Below are 18,410 nucleotides of genomic sequence, written 5' to 3' on the forward strand. Positions count from 1 at the left end.
AAAAAAAAAAAAAGAAAGAAATCTTCTGTATGAAAAAGTGTTGTTTATTTGGCTTTGGAAAACACAGTACGACCATTTGATAATGGATTCTATCATAATACTCTCTACTTAAACCAATGGACAGAACTCACTTAGAAGCAAAGCCATGATCAAAGGCTTTTTAAAAAACTTGCTTGTTTTGGGGGCACCTGGCTGGTTCTGTCTCTTGAGCGCCTGCCTTTTGCTTGGGTCATGATCTCAGGGTCCAGCCATGAGTCAGGCTTCTTGCTCCCTGTAGGGAGCCTGATGTGGGACTCGGTCCCAGGACCCCAGGATCTCAACCTAAGCCAAAGGCAGATGCTCAACTACTGAGCCACCCACCCAGGTGCCCCCCAAACTTGCTTGTTTTGATTTGTAAGCCATTTTTGGAGTCATGGTGACCCAAGGAGGGGATGGGGGGCAGCACTACATCCCAGGCCTGAATAGTTAAAGCTATTCCAGGAATAGCTTGGTGTAGCTAAAACTGTGTTTTCCAAACTGTATGTTGTGGCCCTTTTGAGGGTTACAAAATCAATTTAGTGCATGGGATCAGTGTTTTGAATGGGCAAGCATTTTTTTTAAATAAAAGAATGTATGCATCACACTTAAGAAGGTTAAGTGTTGTTCCAAGGAACTTTAAGTTCGGGTATAGATACACACAAAGTGTGTGTATGCCCTGGGTTGAGATACAACATTTCTCTTACTGTGGGCCTCAAGCAAAAATCTTTAAAAGCAACAGCTTCAAGGGTAGGTCTACCGAATAAGGCTTCTTTGTGATAAATACCAATTAGGATTCTTGCCAAGTTAGCGATAAACTGGATAGTTCCAATTAATGAAACACTCTAATTCAACTCCCATAGATGGTTAAACTGACAGGCATTTCCTGAGATGTACTCAATAAGAATATTTTAAAGTACATTTATCTGTAATCTGTACTGTGTATTTTCTCAAACTGGATTATTTTTCTTGCTCCATGATGCTGGAAGATTTAGGGCTGGGATAAGGATGGGAGTTGCAATTATTAAAACATCAGGTGGCCGGTACTATTTGGGGGCAGGGGGCAGGGAGGAATCAGATTATTCATTAGCTGTAATGGTGAGAAAAAAACAGCTAGTACTTTCCTTCTCCCAGCCCCTGCCTCCAGCACTTGTCTGTATAAACCACACATCTGCTTTTAGATGAGCCCTGTCCAGGAGAAATTTCTGCAATAATGAAAATGTTCTGTGTCTGTGCTGTCCAATATGATGGCCACTGGCCACATGGGGCTACTGAGTACTTGAAATATGGCTAGTGCACATCCGGAGCTGAATTTTTAATTAATTTAAACCTAAATAGTGCTTATTATACTAAGTGAAATATACCAATCACACCAAAGCAAATACTGTATAATCTCACCTGTAGGAGGCTTCTGGAGTAGTCAATTCATACATAGAGACAGGAAGTAGAAAGGTGGCTGCCAGCGGCTGGGAGGAAGGGGCCTGGGGAGTTGTTTAAGGGGGGGCGGGGGGGATACACTTTCAGCTTTGCAGGCCAAAAAAGTTCTGGAGATCGGTTGCACAAGGCGAGTACACTTAACACGACTAAACTGTGCACTTAAAAAGTGATGTTAGGATGATAAATCTATGTTATGTAGATTTTACCAAAAAATCTTTAATTCTACAGCCACATATGGCTAGAGGCGGTGGTACCGCAACCCCACAGCATTAGGGCAGGTGCCGCCGCTGGGGTGAAGTCCCCCAAGCTGGTCCTAACCACCACTGTCCTCCCTAGCAGACTTTCAGGAGTCACGGCTCCTCGTGGGGACAAGATGCTGGAGCGTCCCTGGGGTCCCCCCGCAAGGGGGCTGCACCCCACCCCCTGGCTGTGCAGGCGTGCAGGGCTGGGGCACCGCAGCCCTGTAGCTAGGAGACCACTGGCAGAATGTCTAGACAGGAGGGAGGAAGCCGCAAGCGAGAACCGGTCTTTGTCCTGAGTCCTGGAAGCTGTTATTGAAGTGCATGAATGGTCAGGCCCGGCAGGCCGGGCGGGGGCTTAACTGCCCTGCCCTTTTATGTCAGGGAAGCTCCAGAGTGTCCCTCATCCGTCATCTGACCCAGCAAGAGGAAAGCCTTAAACTGCCTGAGAGGAAGAAAAGGACCGTCTCTACAAGCTATAGGCTTACTAACTGTCTCACAAGGGATGGTGACAAAGTGCCTTTACTTGCACACAAAATGCAAGCCAGAGGTCCGGGGAGGCTTCCTGGCACTGCAAGCTCCCAGCTTTACTGAGAGGGCTGGGTGAGCTGAAATCCAGTGTCTGTGAATCACCAGCTTCCAGAAAAGCCAAGAAGACATTATTTTATTGCATTATTTTATTTATTGATAAGTTCCTTTAATTATTGATATTCCTGCCGAAGTGAAAACAGAACAAATGAAAGTCACTTATGAATTGGTTTCTTTGTCATGTGCCTATTGGTGGAATAGTAAGGAATCAATAGAGTGTTTGGGAAAGGAATTGTCTCACTTGGAACTGGATGTAAATGCTAACCAGAACCCACGAAAGGCTCATCAAGCCATGCCTCAAAGAAAGAAAATCCTACTGTTTTGTTGAAAGCTCAGGATAGTAGAGCATCAGGCTTTGGGAGTCCACAGCCAGGGAACTGCAGTTTCTAATACTCAATGCCTTGAACGAGGAACTATTTAACGGAAGAAAGACCACATAGGGCAGTAAGTGAGCAAGCAGGCTGTGGAGTCAAAGTAAGTTGGAATCTCAGAGCCCTGCCACGTTTCCACGAGAGGATAATGACAGGGCTGTGGAGAGGCTAAAATGAGTTGAAGCTTGCAAATACTTACAAAATGCTCAGAATGCCATCTGGGACACAGTGAGGACTCAGTCCTCAGGAGGATGAGGAAAGGTACGCAAGGAGCGTGGTTCCTTTGTCAGGGTCTGATCTGTTCAGACTTCAGAAACTGGCTTTTTCCCTTGAAGTATCTAAACGCTCTGTCACTTCTTGAAGATCTGGTCTGCTGTCACTTGATGTCTTGGCCTTTTCTCTAATTTCAGGGGCAACACCTTCCTGGGACAGTTAATTGCCCCAGTCATCAGCCCCAACCTTCAGGTGATGTACCTCTGAGCAGCATGAGGTGGGAAGGGGGTGGCAGGCTTGGTTCAGGGTGTTGTCCTAGGTCATGTTTTTTAAAATCTGAATTGGCAGCTGACATTTTTAAATCTAAAGATTTTTCATAGATATTCAGATACTTGACTTCCAAAAACTCAAAACATCTGGCAACACTGGGTGCACATTCCTGCAAGATATCAAGACAGGAGCTGAGCAGGGGCTCTTCCCCACATTCCCCTACACCTGCTGACACTGAGGACAATATAGTGGCACCTAGCATCATCCTAGGGCTGGTGCTTTTCTTCTTTCTTTTTTCAATGTTGAGTCAATTGTACTCATTTACATTGCCTACTTGGCCCTGTAGCCCAGTGTATACAGAGGCAAGAGAATGATAGGCTTCAAGACAAGCAGACCTTTGTTCATATCTGACTCTACCCACCAACTGTAAGACACAGGCAGGTCATGAACTCTCTGCACCAGAGTTTCCACAGGTGAAAATGGAACTAATCCCCCAAGCACACCACAGCACTTGCATTTATATGAGAGCATGTGGAAAACCAGGTCCTGCGGCTGTATACAGTGGACAACCAATAAATGTTTACTTTCCTCTTTCTTACTCACTGGTGATGGTTTGCCACCATTACACCAATCCCTCCTATGGCTCCTTCACCCTTTCTCACCAACAGTTTACACCTGGCACAGCAGACACATGGTCCAAAGTGTAACTAAAATGCCCATAAAGAATCAAACTGGAGTGATAGTGCCTCCAGATCTTAACTATCAGTTTACAGAGAATGCAGATGACACCACTGGGAGGCAATGAGGAAAGCCTAGACTAGGAGAAATTATAGGGTAAATCTGATTTCTTCAACAACAAGAACTGAAAGGAAAAAGAGATTAAGAGACAAAGTTACTTAAGAGATACATCAGCACTGAATGGAATTTATTTGGATCCCGATTTAAATAAATGATATAAAAACTTTATAAAACATTTGGAGAAATGTGAATACTGATTGAATATTTGAAGACATTAAGGAATTCTTGTTTTAGATACTATGCCATTGTGGTTATGTCTGAAAAAGAGCCCATATCTTTTAGAGATACATACTGGAATATTTCCATGTGAAAAGATATACTGAAAGTAATCCAGGGTAGAAAGAAAGGGTGACAGTTCAGATGAGACAAGGTTGGTTATGTAATAAAGATGGCTGAGGTTGGGTAATGGGCGCGCAGTGGTTTACTATACTGTTCTCTTTACTTTGGTATATGCTTATAATTTTCCATAATAAATAACATTTTAAAGCAAAGTGCATGGATGGCTCAGTTGGTTAAGTAACCAACTCTTCATTTTGGCTCAGGTCCTGATCTGAGGGTTGTGAGATCGGGCCCTGAGTTGGGCTCTACTCAGCAGGGTGTCTGTGAGAGATTCTCTCCCTCTCCCTGTGCCCTCGCCCTGACAGCACATGTGCTTTCTCTCTCTTCCTCTAAACTTAAAAAATAAATCCTTAAAAAAAAAAATAAAGCAGAGCACATGAGGAGATGTTCAAAATTCTTTTGAGGCTAGAAATAGCACTGGACTGATCTAATACAAGGAATGTTTTCTTCGAGTTATACTTGTAACTTGTCTAGGGCTCAGATACCTCTTTGAGGAAGGATTATTGGGGCAGGAGGATGGAGAGAGACCTTAGTTTGTCTTGTATGTTTATGCAATGGGGGAAACGTCCTCAAGTTTCAAAATGCCTGTCTCTCTGCTCATCAGACTATAAGTCCCATGAAGGCAAGAACTCTTACATAAGCCCTGTTTCCCTGGCATCTAGCACACAGACTGGCACATAATAAGACCTCAATAAATGTTTGTTGAATAAATAAAGGGGAAGGAACATATCTACTTTACCTTTAAAGAGAGAAAGAGAGCAGGAAAATCTAATTTTGCCAAGGTGTTCCCATGCTGTGGTTTAATTCATGGTATTTATATTTGATCATGCATCAAAGTCATCTGGGGAGTTTCTTAAAATGGCAGATTCCTAGACACACCCTCCTTGTTGATTCTATTCAGTAGATGTAGGCTGAGATCACAGGAAGGCTATTTCTAACAAATGCCCAGGTGATTCTGACGCAGCCAGTTCAAACTGGTGTGCAATACCCATGAGTGCAGGTTGTTTAACCTCTTTGCTCCTCAAAAGCATTATTCATTTTTTCTGCCTGGCTGTTTGTGGAAACATTCAGCACACATACAACAATACAATAACTGCCCCTCCAAGGCATCCCCCAGCCTCAAAGGCCATCAACTTTCTGCTTCTCGTTTCCCAAATTTATTTTTAAGAAACCATTTAATTTTAATTGACTGTTGCTGAATTCAGCAACAGTTTGGCAGCAATACTCTCTGCTGAAGGTGGGTGAAATCCATCCCTGGTTGACTTGAGAGAGCAGGGTTTTCTTTTCCCTACTAGGACAAGTAGAAGTGTAGGAACCTATGCTTTCTTGGTCTCTAGACTTAACACAGGGAAATGAGGGTACATGATAATCAGGAAGATATGAATTGTTAATGGTTATTTCAATGTTTTGCATTTTTTACCACTTTAAAGAAACGAAGTTTCATCCAACTCTTTAAAAATGCCTTTTAGGGATCCCTGGGTGGCGCAGCGGTTTGGCGCCTGCCTTTGGCCCAGGGCGCGATCCTGGAGACCCGGGATCGAATCCCACGTGGGGCTCCCGGTGCATGGAGCCTGCTTCTCCCTCTGCCTGTGTCTCTGCCTCTCTCTCTATCTCTCTGTGACTATCATAAATAAATAAATTAATTAATTAATTAATAAAAAAAATAAATAAAAAAAAATAAAAATAAAAATGCCTTTTAAAAAAAGCGTTCATTTAACAGATGCAAGATTGGCAACTATTGACTTCTCTACCTTGGATAGAAAGTGAGAATATGAGTCAGAAAAGAAGAGTTAAATATCATTTCAAGTAGCTGAATATTTCTAAACCAGCAAGACAGTTAAGAAATATCCTCTGCATGCTTTTTTCTTAATGATTGAAATGACTACAAACTTGTTTGTTACTCATTTCAAAAATACTGCAATAAATGTTATTAGCTAGAAGAAATGAGTGCCTATTTAAAATTATAAAACCAGGGTACCTGGGTAGCTCAGTCATTTGAGGGTCCAACTCTTGGTTTCAGATCAGGTCATGAGATCCAGCCCCACATTGGGCTCCACCCTGGGTATAGAGTCTGCTTGAGATTCTTTCTCTCAGAGTGCCTGCGTGGTGCAGCCAGTTGGGCACTGGACTCTTGGTTTCACCTCAGGTCGTGATCTCAGGGTTGTGGGATCAGGCCCCAAGTTGGGATCTGCAATGGGCATGGAAACTCTCTCTCCCTCTGCCTCTCCCCACCCACCCTGTTCTCACTCTCTCTCAAAATAAATAAATAAATCTCTAAAAAAAGATTCTCGGGTAGCCCCGGTGGCGCAGCGGTTTAGCGCCGCCTGTAGCCCAGGGCATGATCCTGGAGTCCTGGGATCAAGTCCCGCATCGGGCTCCCTGCATGGAGCCTGCTTCTCCCCCTGCCTGTGTCTCTGCGCCTCTCTCTCTCGCTCTGTATCTCTCATGAGTAAATATAATATTAAAAAATAAATAAATAAAAAATAAATTAAAAAAGATTCTCTCCCTTTGCCCTCCACACCCTGCTCATGCACACAAATACTCGCTCTCTCAAAAAAAAAGTTTTAAATAAATAAATTGAATTAAATAACTAAAATTTCAGGTAATTAACAACTATTCAACTTCATCATAACCCCTAATAATTTAATGGGCCACTGCTGCTTCATTCACCTCCCCCAAAATACAGCCATTTAGATGGTAAGAATCAAAAAAACAAAACAAACACATAATATGTAATTGGCTATCTATACATATCATGGAAAGCTGGAAAATATATAAATACACAGAATCAAGCTGGTGAAATGAAAAGAGGTCACACAAATTAAATATAGTATCATTCAAATTATGTATTATCTAAATAGATGATGCAAAAAGATCATAAGGAAATGCAACAAAATTTTTAAAGAGTCATAGTATCTCTGGGTTGTAGAATCACAATTTCTTAACCTCCATGTATTCGGGCATTTTCAAATTTCCCACAGGAAAGTACAGAATTTGTAATGAGAATATTTTTTAAAAAAAGAAAATTAAGAGTTGCAATCACAATCTATTTTCCTAACTCATTTCAGGTAATAAATATGGTCTTACAACAAGGTAGAGACCCAGGAATTGGGGTGAACCGTATAACTCAGTCATGGCAAATGAACTCATTTTACCTTTGGGAAAAATCTGATTCTGCCTTATTTGCAATAAATGGTCACAATGAGAAATATGAATAAAGCAAAACGTCTAACTGAATGATTCATGTGACAAACTAATAACTAAGGAAATGTAGAGCTTTCTAGATATAGTCAAATGGAATGTTGTCCATTAATCTGCATTTATTCATAGGATAAGTGGTGAAAGGTCACATCACAAAAGTATTCTTCAAATCACTCCAGAACTTCTCTATAATGCAAAATATTCTAATACGATGTTTCCCAACTTATAAATGTCAAAAAATTTTCACGGAAACCTCCACATAAGAGTCATTATAGTTGGCTGGGAAATACATAATGAATATATGTTATGAATTTGGTAACCCTTCCAATGGATTTGTATATACTAAATGGCAAGGGAATCCTTATATATTTGAAAAACAGTAGTGTAAATATATATGACTCATGTGAATTCAAGGACCATCTGCAAAAATCCCACCACACCCAGCAGTCTGTCCATCACTCTGGGGTATTTAAAATATGGTATCATTTACAAGAAAACTCAGGCTGCAAGATTGGTGACTATTATGATTCCTCTGCCTTGGATAGAAAGTGAGAATCTGAGTCAAAAAAAATAATAATAATAAGAGCCCTATTAGGGATTTCAGAGTGAAAGAAAGAGGAGAGGGGCACCTGGGTGGCTCATGTTTGAACGTCTGCCTTTGACTCAAGTCGTGATCCCAGGGTCCTGGGATTGAGTCCCACATCAGGCTCCCTGCAAGGAGTCTGCTTCTCCCTCTGCCTATGTCCCTACCTCTCTGTGTCTCTCATAAATAAATAAATTAAAATCTTAAAAAAAAAAGGAAGAGGAGAAATTAGTTGAATGGCATCCGTTTCTCATGGATATGACAATTTTTTTTTAATTTTAGGAAAGAGGCAAGATTAATTTCCCACTCAAGCTTGCCAAATTAGAAAAATATAGTCACCTCCAGTTCATTGTAAGGAAGATGTTTTCTTCCTTCCATGTATTCATGGCAGGTTGGAAGACATTTTCCATCTTTCATAGTAACATAAAAAACAAGTGACTTGCATAATGATATAAGTTAGACTGTGCAGTTAAATTAATCTCTCTGGTACAGCTCCTCTACTTACTAATTCTTCATTTATACAGTGAGCCATGATGTCCATTCACCATGAACTACTATGGGGATTAAACGAGGTAATACATGTAGTGTACACAGAATAGAGAAACATTCAAGGTTTGCTCCTTTTGTTCTTAAAAATTTGTTCTTAAAAAACAAAGTTCTTGAAGCATAATGGTAATGGAGATGAAGAAGAAGAATGTGTTTGAGATAGGCAGGTGTGTGGTTAGCTGCCAAAAGCATTCTCTGTGAGAAAGATCTAGAAGCTACTAAGCAAACCACATCTAGGATCCTTTCATTTCCTTCTGTTCTCATTTCTGACATTGCTGCCATTGTGTCCACTAATTTGGCAAGGTTGCTTTTAATTACGACCTTCCTATTCCCACCATCTGTTTTCTTCTTCCATCTAAATAATGCATTGTCTATTCTGGTCTTTTCCCATTAATGTGATTTGATATGTACCTGTTAACTCTGCAAACTGGGATTTCAAAAACTCTTCTCAGTCATTCTTAAAATGGTGATTTACACTGTGCCTGTGAAAAATTGGCTAAATATTCATTTCCTACAGAAGGAAAAAAAGTAGTAAGATTTAAATCTTGCTGGTAACCAGAGAATTACTTTATCACATCTAGCAAAATTTGACCTAAAAACTACATTGTAAGTATCCATTAATGCCAGAGCTATTTGCTGTGTTTTACTATTAGAAAATATATCCCATTTTACTATCAACAGAAACTTGTGTTCATATATGTGAATATATGCATGTATATATGTATATACATATATATGTATACACATACATTTATGTAAACATAAGTATATACAAAAGAAAAAAAAGAGAGAAAAGAACCTTAAAGGATTTATGGATTAATATCTAACTGAGGGACACCTGGGTGGCTCAGTGGTTGAACGCGCCTGCCTTTAGCTCAGGGTGTGATCCCGAAATCCCAAGATCAAGTCCCACATCAGGCTCCCTGCAGGAAGCCTGCTTCTCCCTCTGCCTATGTCTCTGCCACTCTCTCTGTGTCTCTCATGAATAAATAAAATCTTAAAATATATATATATATATAAAATGAGAATTGGCATGCAGGTAAGGATGGGATACAGAGATAGAAGCTTTAAATTTTACTTTACCTAGTTATGTCATTTTAAATTTATAGCAAGCTCACATTACTTTACTGGGTTTTTAATTATTTAAAAAATCTGATTCCTTTAGTGTTTAAGAAAGACATTTCATTTAATTCTTTCAGGTCACTAGGGCACTTCTAAGTGCAATTTAAAAATACACTAAGGTTTTACTTTGAGAGGAGAAAAAGATATTCAGAAGAGCCTCTGATCACTACATTATTTAATCAGAATTTTTAAGAAGTCAGATGAATTACCAATTTGTATTTTGAGCTCCTAGCCACCTGCAAGCACCTTGTTCAACCTAAGGGAAAAATAAAACTAAAACGAGATTTTCAAGGTCTTTATCACCTAGAAGAGGTGCTCATGAACACAACCAAGAGAGAAGGGCAGCAACCCAACTTAAAATAATGACTAGAAATGCTTATAGGAGCTTTCTAAGATATGTAACTGACTTCAGGGGAGTATATTAAGCCCTGGGAGAGTTAGACTAAATATATAACTATTAAGAACAGAAGAAGAAGGAACATTAACCTTCTCAAGTTCCCTCTCTCTGTTTCAAGTGAGGCTCAAGCTGGTCAGCCCTTAGCACCTTCCCCTCCCAAGCACCCTGACTTAGTAACCTGACATTCCATCCAGTTCAGTTCACCACCGTCCCAGGCTGGGCTAATGATGTGGGAAGCTTCTAAAGGAGGGTGCGATTAATGCCTACATCACTCTTGCCTTCTTGGATGGCAGGTTGCTCCTTTGTCCCAAAGGGAATGGGACATGTGATCTTAGGCATCCCTTCCACTACAAGAGCTTTGTAATCATCATTATGGATTGCTGGGAAGATCGTTCCATATGAGGCCCAGCCTGGGAGTACGAATGACAGTGAGGGTAGAAGAGACACAGAATGATGGAAAAGGATCTGCCTATTCCTGGTACAGGGCAGGAACAAAGTGCTCAAGGGTTGTGGCCAATCTACCTCAGAGACAGAGCAAGTACATATCCTACTTCACCCCTGGTAACTGCCTTTTACATTTCTTAGCTCTTCCATTCATTTGTTTCCTAAGTTCAGCTGAACTCTAAAAATTTGGCAAAGGGCAGCCCAGGAGGCTCAGCGGTTTAGCGCTGCCTTCAGCCCAGGGCATGATCCCAGAGACCCAGGACTGAGTCCCACGTCCGGCTCTGCATGGATCCTGCTTCTCCCTCTGCCTATGTCTCTGCCTCTCTCTCTCTCTCTCTCATGAATAAATTTTAAAAATATGTTTAAAAAATAAAATAAAAATTTGGCCTCTTGAAATATTTCCAGGGCCTCTCTGGACCTATGATCTAAACATGATACTGATTTATAGATTCATTTGACAGGAATACTAAAATAATCAAAATCATAAAATCTTACATTATTCCATGTAATAATGTAAAATGCATAAAATCTTACAATCTTATATATTACTATTACTATTATTGAGAGTATAAAGCATTCACTATGTGCTTAAAGCAATATATATAGATATATATAATATATAAATAAATAACACACAATAATCACATCACAAAGGTAATACTATCCCCCTCCCCCCCCCTTTTTTTTAGATTTTATTCATTTATTTGAGAGAGAGTGCTGACAAGGCAGGAGGAGGGGTGGAGGAAGAGGAAGAAGCAGACTCCAGGCTGAGCATGGAGCCTGACAATGGGCACAATCTCAGGACCCTGAGATCATGACCTGAGTGAAGTCAGACACTTAATTGTCTGAGCCACCCAGGCATCCCCTATTTTCTCCTTTTTAAAAATGAGAAAATTGAGATCAACAGTGGTTAAGTCTTGCCCAGAGTCATATAATAAGAAAGTAGTAGAGGAAGAACCCAGACTCCAAAATGCCCTAACCACCCTGACTCTACCTTGCCATCCAAAGGCAGGAAATGTCTCTGTTGGCATGAGATTCTAAACCCATTAGTCAAGTTTTACAGTTTTCTTTATAGGGCTTCTTCCCATTTTCTGACAAGTTTACTAGAGAGAGATGTACAAATTCTCAATGAAAAAAATTATAAGGCTTTATGGGGACCTAGGAGAAGATCTGAAGGGCAGGGAGAGATGCCTGTGCTTTGATGTAAAGATCCGAAGCTATATGGAGGTGTCAGTCTTCCCTACATTAATCCATGGGGTCACTAGGCAGCAATCAATCTTGGATACAACCTGATAAAAAATGATCCTGAAGCTCATCTAGAAAGGATTTGGGAGAAGCCAAGAAGTTTCATAAATGAAAACTAATGAGGAAAGACTTGCCCATGGTATTAAACCATGTTATGAAGTTTCAGTAATTATAACAGTTTAATACTCATGCAAGAACAGACAGATTAACAGAGCCGACACTACTGAAATATACCTATATAATATAGGAAATTAGCATATGATGAAGGTTGAATTTGAAACCAAGGTGAGGAGCACCTGGGAGGCTCAGCGGTTTTGCACCTGCCTTCAGCCCAGGGCGTGATCCTGGAGTCCCGGAATCAAGTCCCACGTCGGGCTCCCTGCACGGAGCCTGCTTTTCCCTCTGCCTACATCTCTGCTTCTCTCTTTCTGTGTGTCTCTCATGAATAAATTTTAAAAAAAGAAAAAGAAAAAAGAAACCAAGGTGAAAGGATGTATTAAACAATATATGTTGTTGGGATAATTAACTATTTAGGATGGGGAGAACAGGGGAGGAATCTGTGCAGAACTCATTCCTAATCTCCTCCCAAAATATTATTACTCAAAAATTTAAATTTTTAAAACACATATTGGTAGAACCAGAAGGCTGATCTTTTGGTTGTTGTAGTCCTCCTATGCACACATGTAGAAGTAAAAGTTATCTCAGTGTGTAGTGTTGTAATAAAGTAATTTAAATTCTAATAAATCCCTGTATTTTAATATGCCATATCTCATCCCATGGAAACCACCTAGCTAGTTGGTGGACAGCCCTTGTTCATCTCATTTTAAAAAGAAGGTGACTGAGAAGCATCTCAATGAATGATTTGCTCAAGGTCACACCTCTAATTAGAGGCAGAACCAGAGCTAAAACCCTGAATGAGATCTGTTCATCTCATTTCAATGTGCTAGATATGTTTGTGAAACCAGACATCTCAGACTCGGTAGTTACTTTCCAGTGTGATTTACAGTTGTGTCCATGCTACCTTTCCACCATCTTGGTTCCTGTCCCACCACCACAACCCCTGCCAACCACAATTCCATAGATTCCAAATCTTGGATCCCCACACACTGTTTTTCCTACCTCAGGAGTCTCATAACTCAGCAGGCCCAGCACACTCCATACTCATGCTCTCCGATTACCAAGGGTCCCTGAGCACGCACTCCTGGTGGTCCTTCTCCATCCAGCTTCTATACACACCCAGTTCTGTGAACAGTACCACACATCCTAACCAACCTCCACTTTCTGTTAATGATCTAGACCAACACAGTGTAATGAAAGACAGATGCAAACCACATAATATATTTTTATGTTTTCAAATAGAGCTACCCTACAACCCAGCAATTGCACTGCTGGGGATTTACCCCAAAGATACAGATGCAGTGAAAAACAGATACCTGCACCTCAATGTTTATAGCAGCAATGTCCACAACAGCCAAACTGTGGAAGGAGCCTCGGTGTCCATCAAAAGATGAATGGATCAATAAGATGTGGTCTCTATATACAGTGGAATATTACTCAGCCATTAGAAACGACGAATACCCACCATTTGCTTCAACATGGATGGAACTGGAGAGTATTATGCTGAGTGAAGTAAGTCAATCGGAGAAGGACAAACATTATTTGGTCTCATTCATTCGGGGAATATAAATAACAGTGAAAGAGATTAAAGGGCAAAGGAGATAAAATGAGTGGGAAATATCAGAGAAGGTGACAGAGCATGAGAGACTCCTAACTCTGGGAAATGAACAAAGGGTAGTGGAAGGGCCTGGGTGGGCAGTGGTATGGGGTGTGGGGTGAAGGGCAGGGGTGGGCAGGGGTATGGGGTGACTGGGTGACGGACACTGAGGGGGGCACTGGACAGGATGTGCACTGGGTGTTATGCTATATGTTGGCAAATTGAACTCCAATAAAAAAAATACAAAAAAATAATAATAATTTTATGTTTTCCAGGAGCCACACCTAAAAAAGAGAAACTGGTGAAACTACTGTTAATAACATATTTTATTTAAACTGAATATATCTAAAATAATAAATATATAATCAATACACAATTAATGAGATATTTTAAATTCTTTTCATATAAATATTTAAAGGTGGTGTGTAGTTCACACATCTCAGTTCAGACTATCCACATTTCAAGTGCTCAATAGCCACACGTGGCTACTGGCTATTGAATCAGCACAGACCTAGGCTCTCATTCATTCCTAAGGACTGGTTATTGCTGGATAAAGAGATCTTGAAGACTTTTTAAAAATAACTTTGGCTTATTGTTCCCCAACAAACACAAATTGCACATGGTTAAGTATTTCCCAAATTCGTGATTTTAAATATCCTTGGCATATCAGGGGAATTTAAGTGAATGAATATTCACATTCACACTCTAACACAACTTATCCTTTTTTAAACAGCATACATGGTATCATCATCTGTCTGCACTTGCACATAATCATCCATACCTAGCTCCTATCCACTTCACCACTGCAAATTATTCTCCTTGTTCCCTGCAACCCATGCACCTTCTCCTTCTGCAGATATGGAATGCCCACAAGAGATATTTTGTATCCCCACCACCTCCTTGCAAATACTAACCCATGCACACTTTCCAGCTTGACTTTAGTAGATCTGTGGTTACTGGTATATGACCAAGAGAATTCAGGTTCAAATTCCAGAAAGAGCCTCTGCTTCAAAGAGCTGCTTCAAAGTTATTTTAAACTAGGCCCATTGTTTACCTTTTACTTAAAATTAGACATATTCAAAAGCTATTACACATCCTACTTTGGTTTCTTTTAAAAAATGAAGTTGACCTAATGATTCTCCACAAACGTGAGCCACCCATTTTTAAATCATAGAATGTGTTTATCTTAAAGAGTATAAATAAAATTACATTTTTGGTGCTTAAATATAGAGGCAGTCTAGTCACTGGAAAATGTATACATGAGGTACAAAATGCTTAAGAAGTTAAATGGTTTTGAATTTGGAAACTAAGATGTAGCCACTTACTTTAAATACCCATAGATTTTTAAATTCATGTTACAGTTTGCTTTTGAATTGCTCTGTTTGCCATTCTAATAATGACAGGTTTGTCCCTTTAATCCAGGCTGTAAAAAAGTGGCACGTGGAACCCTGACCTGGGCAGTTACGAGACCTGGACTTCAATTTCTCACTGCCAGTTGCCAACCAGCTATATGACCTTGGGTGCAGCCCAATCACCCTGCTGGATTCAGCTTCCTGGGCTGAAAAAAGAGGGTTGACAGCAGAGTGCTCTCCAGGCTGCTTCCAGCTCGCCATTCCTGACCATAGCACTAATCATCCTCTATTTCATTATCCCTGGAACACTTGCCTCCTCATGCATCTCCTCTTTCCTAAATGAGAAGATGGCTGGCAGCACAGCCATGAAACCGGGGAGAAAAAAAAAAAATCCTAAAATGAGTCACCTTTCAAGAATTTATCATTCTCTGATGCCTGGATGCTTGATCGTGGAGCTGTACGGTTCTTCCAATGAAACTTGCTCTAAGAACCTGGTATTTGTCATGTCCTTGGGTGATGTTTACAACTAGACGCTTAAGTCTTTTGAGAGCCACTTGCAGGTATAAAATAAACAGAAGTTTTGTATCAAACAGACAAAAGCAGCCACATAAATCGTCTTTAGCGGAGCCTGAAGAAAATCAGATCAAAATCACAGAACATTTTAATTAGGTCTTTCAGCTTTCAAGAAGTTGGAGAAGATAATTATAGCACTCCAAACTTCCCACTTCACCTCCCCATGACCCTGCTGCGCCCTAAAATCTAGCCTGCTGCAGGAATCCCTTCCTACCAGCTTAGGACCAGCTGCAGCCACACTCCGGAGCCTTCCCTGCGGTTATTTCTTCACCAAGGCCTAAGTCAGGGGGCAGCTGACGTTAGCTGTGGTCTCTAGGCTTCAGCCTGGCCTGATTTTTCACGCTGCCATTTTGAGTTAACATAGGTTTCCTCTGCAACCCGTGGCATCTTCTGGTCGGGCCTGGAACACGGCTGGCGCACACGCACACACCCCCCACCGGGAAGCTGGACACAAGTGTAATTCAAGACCATCACAGGTCAGAATTGAACAGCACGTCCAGAAAGCTCTACCAAGTCAGTTTCGAGTCACCGCGAATGACGGCTTCCTCAGACGCACTTGCATTTAATGGCCATTTGAAACCCCTAAATCCCAGTTCTTGTCAATTCTCTGAAAGTTCGAGCGTCCCTCCGGTTTTGCAGACCACACTGGTCTCAGACCTCGCAGTGATGCTGCCAAGTAACGGGCGTCCGGACAGACCAGCGAACCGAGCACTGACGTGCATGATCACAGCAGAAATGCACGAGCGCCTTTCCCCAGTAGAGTCCGGGCGCCACCGCGAGCCCCGCCACCCCCGCTCCCAAGAACCTCCCCGAGTGCGGCTGGGGGCGGGGGCTGTTGGGTCAACTCCCGCAGCCCGCATAGACGAGCCGGCTACAGCCGGCGCGTTTGCCCTTAAGGGGAGGGCAGTCCCTGGCCCCATGCCTGCTCGCAAACCCGAGGGCCCGGGCGCAGGGCCAGGTCAAGGACAGCGGGCCCCACCAGGCAGCCAGGTTCGCGCCCCCCGGGCGGCAGGTGCGCTACCTCCCGGGAAGGTGCCGGGCCCACTCCAGCGCTGCCCCCACCGAGAGAGCTGCGAACCCCGGGAGCAGCCCGAGGGGGGGAGGGGGGAAGGGGTGATGGAAGGGTGGGGGGATGGAGAGGTGGCGGGGTGGAAGGAGTGGAGGGGGTGGAAGGAGTGGAGGGGGTGGAGAGGGTGGAGGGGATGGAGGGGTGATGGAGGGGTGAGGGGATGGAGAGGTGGAGGGGTGGAAGGAGTGGAGGGGTGGAAGGAGGGGGTGGGGATGGAGGGGTGGAGAGGGTGGAGGGGTGATGGAGGGGTGAGGGGAAGGAGAGGTGGAGGGGTGGAAGGAGTGGAGGGGTGGAAGGAAGGGATGGGGATGGAGGGGTGGAGGGGTGGAAGGAGTGGAGGGGGTAGAGAGGTTGGAGGGGGTGGAGGGGTGGAAGGAGTGGAGGGGGTAGAGAGGTTGGAGGGGGTGGAGGGGTGGGGGGATGGAGGGGTGAGGGAGGGGTGAGGGAATGGAGAAGTGGAGGGGTGGAAGGAGTGGAGGGGTGGGGGGAAGGAGAGGATGGGGGATGGAGGGGTGAGGGATGGAGGGGTGGGGGTGGAGGGGTGATGGAGGGGTGGAGGGTGGAGGGGGTGTAGGGGTGATGGAGGGGGTGTAGGAGAGTGAGGAGGGGTGGGGGGATGGCGGGGGTGGAGGGGTGATGGAGGTGGTGGGGGAAAGGAGCAGTGGAGAAGTGGAGGGGGTGGGGGGCACAGGCACACACCCCAGCGGGGCAGCAACTTGGCTACCAGGAAAAGGAAAACGCAGGAAAAGCACCCAGAGGTCAGGGCATAGGACGGGGTTGGGCGCACAGCGGGGGGCCAGGCTCAAAGCAGGCGGCAGTGCCCGCGCCCCGGGGTGGGGCGTCCCCGTCCTGCGCCACCCCCACCCCCAGCCCCACCCCCACCCCGCCAACCTCGGGTCGTCCCCAAGCCGGGCCGGGGCCGCCTCCCCCCGCCCCCCGGAGCCCGCAGCCTGCCCCAGCCCCCATCTGCCCGCGGGCCGGGAGCGACGGGGCTTGGCAACGAGGCACGGCGGCCGGCGATGGCGGACGCGGGGAAAGCCCGGGAGAGGCGGCTGCGGACGCCGTGCGCCCCGGTCGTGCGCCCCGGTCGTGCGCCCCGGCCGTGCCTGCGGCTCACCTGCGGGGCGGCGGGCTCCGGCGGGCTCTGCGGGGCGGAGGCTGCGGCCGCCGAGGGTGCGCGCGCTGCGGCGGCGGCGATCACTGCGGCCACATCGGGGGCTGCGGCTGCAGTGGCGGAGGCGGCCGTCGGGCGCTTCCCCCTCCCCAGGCTCGGGCGCCCGGGCCGCCGCCCCCCGCTCGCAGCTGGCGCGGCTCACGTGACCGCGGGCCCACCCCCGCCTCCCCCACCGGGCCCGGGCCGCGCCGCACCCGCCGCGTCTGGGCGCCGGGGCTGCAGCGCCGCGCTCGGCCCGGGAGGGGAGGGCGCCTGTCGCCGCAGAAGGTGGCTCCCTCTTGGCTCGATGTTTAGTTCTCGGTCACGGCCCGGGTTGCGGCTTTCTCCAAAGGGAGAACTTGGACTTTCCGGGGCCAGGCCCGGTTCCTCCCCGCGCACTCCCGGCCTCCGCGGTGGGGTTGCTACGTGATGGCCTCGGCGCCCCGGCACAATTTGCACAATTTGCCCGCGGAGAAGCGTGTCTTGTACTTCGTCGACTCACGGGGTCCAAGGCGACTCCTTGCTTTTAAAGGTGCCGCCCTGCGAGAGCCTGCGCTGGGGACTTGGACGTGGGAGCCCAAAGAGGTCAAGTAACTCGCCCAAGGTCACACAGCACATAGCAAAGCCAACATCCCATACCTGGGTTAATAAATCCACAGACAGGTGACAGGTGTGTAGATGCTGGCTGGCGTCAAGGTCATTGGTCAGGACATGACCATCCGTCTGTCACCAGATCACAGG

At 44.6% G+C, this 18,410-nt stretch overlaps 1 protein-coding gene across 4 annotated transcripts in view; it reads right to left on the reverse strand.

The window, feature by feature from the left end:
- SCRN1 (secernin 1) overlaps positions 1-17,948 on the reverse strand; it is a 63,776-nt gene extending 45,828 nt beyond the window's left edge. Inside the window, exons 1-2 of one of the 4 annotated variants that reach the window (XM_072764641.1) lie at positions 15,662-16,339; positions 15,282-15,502 (exon numbers count right to left, since the gene is read on the reverse strand). The gene's annotated coding sequence lies outside the window, so the exon portion shown is untranslated. Of the gene's footprint in view, positions 1-15,281; positions 16,340-17,633 lie in introns of those variants that run through there. The other 3 variants (XM_072764639.1, XM_072764640.1, XM_072764642.1) reach the window with 3 other exon arrangements.
- Between the last annotated feature and the right edge of the window lie 462 nt (positions 17,949-18,410).

The sequence above is a fragment of the Vulpes vulpes genome, chromosome 7 (genome assembly GCF_048418805.1).
Source record: "Vulpes vulpes isolate BD-2025 chromosome 7, VulVul3, whole genome shotgun sequence".
Lineage (NCBI taxonomy): Eukaryota > Metazoa > Chordata > Mammalia > Carnivora > Canidae > Vulpes > Vulpes vulpes.